General features: G+C 36.5%; 1 non-coding gene across 1 annotated transcript; it reads left to right on the forward strand.

Annotated features, from left to right (window-relative positions):
- Nucleotides 1–4,605: 4,605 nt before the first annotated feature.
- On the forward strand, nucleotides 4,606–4,712 carry LOC140777746 (small nucleolar RNA R71). Its single transcript, XR_012107078.1, has one exon. It is a non-coding gene; the product is annotated as a small nucleolar RNA R71 (small nucleolar RNA).
- Nucleotides 4,713–5,451: the final 739 nt, after the last annotated feature.

A 5,451-nucleotide genomic window follows, 5' to 3' on the forward strand; every position in this document is an offset into this window, starting at 1 on the left:
TCAAGACCTCATACTAAGAATATACACAGGTAAATACTAGTAAATTTTCACAAAGCGGACATAGCTAGAGCCAATCAATCTCAAAAATGTAGGCAAGGTATCCAATTATCTTCTCATTAAGCATTAATATACATTCTAACCTTATTGAAACTATTTATTCTCCCAAAATCATAGTAGAAAAGCATGCTGCAATTAAACACAAGGAGATAGATCCAAATCTGAATCACATTGGAACACCAGGGTATATATGTATAATGTGCTTTATTACGATATTAATTTTCTTATTAACTTAACTTGGAATTTCATGGTTGAGCAATGCTAGTGTTATCTTTCTTTTTAGATGGTCCTTATAGCGAGGATTCTACTAGTGGATTTGGCCACTAGGTGACGAGGCACCCCTCGGGCATCACATCTCGAACCAAAAAGGCGGTATACAACTAACAACCATGAATTAGAGATGGTAACTCTGCCTTTTGACGCGAACACTTCCCGAGTGGTTACGTGAAGACCCGGTTACTCAGTAGAGAGACTATTTCTCTAACATCAATTATACCTTTTTGCATTTCAATCAACGTGATATATTTATCAGTAGCATATTATACATTCAACCTACATGTGATTTGAAAATTTCTTCTGAATACCCCAGACATCAAAAATTTCAATAATTAAAATTGAATTGAGCGGCATCATGTTCCTCTTTGAAATATTTCCTAGCCTTTGACATCTCTCACAAACTTTGTAATACTCATGAACATCACGAAAGATGGAGGGCCAATAAAACTCGCATTGCAAAATTTTTGCAGTAGTATTTTTAGAGCTAAAATGATCCCCCACAAGCTTGATCATGACAAAAGGAAATGATTTTATAAAAATCATCATCAGATACACATCTCCTAATGATTTGATCTGGGCAATACTTAAACAAGTATGGGTCATCCCAGAAAAAGAACTTGACCTCAACTAAAAATTTGGACTTATCTTGTTTGGTCCAATGCGGAGGCATTTGACCAATAGCAAGATAGTTGACAATATCAGCATACCATGATAGTTGAGAAGCACTCATTAGCTGCTCTTCAGGAAAAGATTTAGATATTGGTTTGGATTCATAAGATGATTCTAGGATAAGCCTAGATAAATGATCTGCGACAACATTTCAGAACCTTTCTTGTCCCTAATTTCAAGATTAAATTCTTGTAGCAACAGAATCCAACGAATTAAACGGGCTTTAGCATCCTTTTTAGAGAGAATGTACTTTAGTGCTGCATGATCAGAATAGATGATGACTTTAGACCCTAAGAGGTAGGAACTAAATTTGTCTAAAGCAAACACAACTGCTAGTAACTCTTTCTCAGTAGTGAAATAATTTAGTTGTGCATCATTCAGGATTTTACTAGCATAATAGATCACATGTGGTAACCTATTAACCCGTTGTCCTAAAACTGCTCGAATTGCATAGTCAGATGCATTGCACATAATCTCAAAAGGCTCATCGTTTGGTTGTTGAATGATAGGAGCAGAAATTAATTCAGTTGTTAACCATTGAAAAGCCTTAAGACATTCTTCATTAAAGACAAATTGAGAATCCTTAGCCAGTAAATTATATAAAGGTTGTGATATCTCATTGAAATCCTTAATAAATCGTCGGTAAAAACTCGCATGACCCAAAAATGATCGGATTTCCTTCACAGTCCGAGGTGATGGATGGTTAGAAATTAAGTCAACTTTAGCCTTATCAATTTCAATCCCATCTTTAGAAATAATATGTCTTAAAACAATTCCTTTCTTCACCATAAAGTGACATTTTTCCCAATTAAGCACTAGGCTTTTCTCTTTGCACCTTTCTAAGACTAGAGACAGGTGGTGCAAGCATTAATCAAATGATGATCCAAAGACAGAAAAGTCATCCATAAAAACTTTCAAGAATTGTTCTACCATATCTGAGAATATGCTAATCATGCACCTTTGAAAGGTACCAGGAGCATTGCATAACCTAAAAGGCATGCAACGATAGGCAAATGTTCCAAAGAGGCAAGTAAATGTGGTCTCCTCTTGATCCTCAGGTGCTATAGGGATTTGGTTATAGCCAGAATAACCATCTAAAAAATAATAGTAAGCATGTCCGTCTAACCTTTCAAGCATCTAATCAATGAAAGGAAAGGGAAAATGATCCTTCATAGTTAAAAGATTAAGTTTTCGGTAGTCAATACAAACACGCCACCCTATTTGAACACGAGTGGGTACTAACTCATCGTTCTTATTCTGCACTACTGTAATGCCAGACTTCTTAGGCACAATATGAATTGGACTCACCCATGCACTATCCGAAATTGGGTAGATAATACCCACATCTAATAATTCTAGCACTTCAGTTCTAACAATATCCTCCATCATAGGATTTAACCTCCGTTGTAGTTCACGAGATTGTTTTGCACTTTCCTCTAAATGGATTCGATGTATAACCACATCAGGACTAATTCCCTTGATATCAGCTATGGTACATCCTATAGCTTCCTTGTATTCTTTTAAGATACTCATAAGTTTTTCCTCCTATTGCTTACCCAAATCAGATGCTATAATAACACGAAGGGTTTCAGAAAAGCCTAAAAACACATACTTAAGAGTATTAGGTAGTGATTTAAGATCTAGCTTTGGAGGTTCTATGATGGACGGAGGACTTGGAGGTAAAGATAGTGGAAGAAGTTCAATCTTGGGCTGCCATTTATTAAAATCCATAACAATGCATTGACCTCCTCAAAAGAAGTTCCCCAATCAAAATCACCGTCAAAATGTAAAAGACACTTTTCTAAAGGATCCTCAACATTTGCCTGCTCATTTATGCTCTCTAATAGGCCTTCAATCATGCTAACCTCAAAAACATCATCAATTTTAGGAGGTTGATGGCTAATATCAAAAACATTTAATTCAATAGTCATACTGCCAAAAGATAGCTTCATAATCCCATTTTGACAGTGAATGACTGCATTAGTAGTGGCTAAGAATGGCTTTCCTAAGATCACAGGGATATGATTGCTCGGGTTTTGGACAGGTTCAGTATCAAGGATTATGAAATCTACAGGAAAAATGAACTTGTCTACCTTAATCTAAACATCCTCTATGATGCCTCGAGGATATTTGACAGAATGATCTGCCAAAGATAATTTAATTTGAGTTGGCTTCAACTCTCCAAGACCTAATTGCTTGTAAACTAAATACGGCAAAAGATTAATACTTGCACCTAAATCCAAAAGGGCTTTATCAATGACATGATTGCCAATGACACACTAAATAGTAAGACAACCAGGATATTTAAACTTAGGTGGAATGTTGTTTTGGATGATTGAGCTTACTTGCTCAGCTAGGAATGCCTTCCTTTGCACTATTGATTTTCTTTTCTGAGTGCAAAGATCCTACAAAAATTTGGCATAAGCAAGAACTTGCTTGATGGCATCAAGTAATAGAATGTTAATTTCAACTTGCTTAAACAATTCCATCATCTCACTAAAGTTTGTTCCTACTTTAGCCTGAGTTAGTCTTTGGGGAAATGGTGCTTTGGGAATAAAAGTCTGCTCAGATGAATTTCTAGACTTGGGTAAAGACTGACTTAGGTTGCTAGAGTCGAAGGTTATAGTTTCAGATGAACTATCATGATTATTTTGGGGGACATAGATTTCCTCACCCTCTGAGATAGATTTTTCATGATTTGGCACTTCAACCTTATTGTTGACTAGTTTTCCAGACTGAAGGGTAATGACTGATTGAACTTGTTCGTTGTGCACACCTGAGGTGGATGGTTGGCTAACCTCATATTGGCCTTTTGGGTTAGGAATGGGTTGACTAGGAAATTTTCCTTGTTCTCTCGTACTAACCGTAGATGCTAACTAACCCACTTGATGTTGAAACTGAGAAATGGCTTGAGAATTTTGTATATTTGTAGCTTCTATTCTTTGCAAATTAGCACTAGTTCTAGTGATAAATTTCTCTATCATTGCTTCTAAGTTGGATGGTTATTGCTGAGGTATTATAACCGATTGATTAAGAGGAGGGGCATAAGAGACAGGTTGAGTAGGAGGACGAAATTGGTTAAATCCTGAAGGTCCTCCTTGGTTTATTTGAGGTTGCTGTGGCCTCCAAGAAAAGTTCGGGTGATTTCTCTAATTTGGATTGTATGTTTTAGAGTAAGGACTATTAAATGGCTTTCTAAATTGATTTAGGGCATTCACTTGTTCATTGAACCTATCTTGATACCCTAAGAAAGGGCAAACCATTGTAGTGTGTATGGGACTGGCACAAACACTACAAACTTCAGATTGCACCTGATTTATAGGTTTCATAGTTTGACTTAACACAAGAGCATCAACTTTCCTAGACAAACTATCTAGTCGTGCATTCATACTCACATCAGGTTGAACATCATATATTCCTCTCTTAGATTGTGACGTCCCTTGACTTTTAGTACTAAAATCCTATTGTTGGGAATTTTCAAAAAGAGTCCAAGCTTCAGGTGTGCTCTTAGCCATGAATGACCCACCGCTCATGGACTCAACCAGATTACAATTTGTATCGGTTAGACCATTGTAGAAATACTGATCTAACCACCATTCTTCAAAATTGTGATGAGGGCACTTAATTTGAAGATCCTTAAACCTTTCCCATGACTCATGAAATTTCTCTTTCTCTTTCTGCTTGAAAGTGGAGATGGCCAATCTATATTGATTTGTTCTAGGCATAGGGTAAAATTTGGACACAAATTTATAGTTCGGATCTCTCCAAGTGGTGATTGAGTTAGGCTCTAAGTGATTCAACCAAGCTCTTGCTTGGTCTTTCAATGAAAAAGGAAAGAGCCTTATCCTAACAGATTCATTAGAAAAGTTTTGAAATTTGAATGTTGAACAAATATCCAAGAATTCATCAATATGAGAGTATGGATTCTCATTTTCCTTACCATAAAAGGTAGGAAGCAATTGAAGGATGGCAGGTTTTAATTCAAAATGAGTTGCATTAGTGTTAGGTAACACAATGCATTTTGAAGGTTGGGTTCCATTAGGGGCAAATCGCTCTTGTAAAGTTATGGTATCATCATGAACCGATTGATGGTTTTCAGTCATTTCTTCCCTAGCAAGCTAACCTGAACTATCTCGAACCCAACCAATTTCTAAGTTTTAAAAAGGCTTCACAAACACAAATCTTACCAAGCAAATCACAATCAATGGTTCGTGTTTTAAAAGTATAATATGAGAGTAAGCAATTTTTTTTTCAATCCTAATCTTGTAGAGAATCACTTCTCTTCTAATTAAAGAGCTCCTACTCCCTTTTAGAGTAAGCTAGAGGATTACCAATTTAGGCCTACCAAAACACACCTAGGTAAGTTCCCAGGAATACTGGTGGGCGTTGGCCTCTTCAAAATACCAGTTCCCTTAGGCATCTCAGTACGGCTCTCATTTTTGACAGAAC

Source organism: Typha angustifolia, chromosome 2, assembly GCF_048772165.1.
Source record: "Typha angustifolia cultivar Huaian chromosome 2, ASM4877216v1, whole genome shotgun sequence".
NCBI lineage: Eukaryota > Viridiplantae > Streptophyta > Magnoliopsida > Poales > Typhaceae > Typha > Typha angustifolia.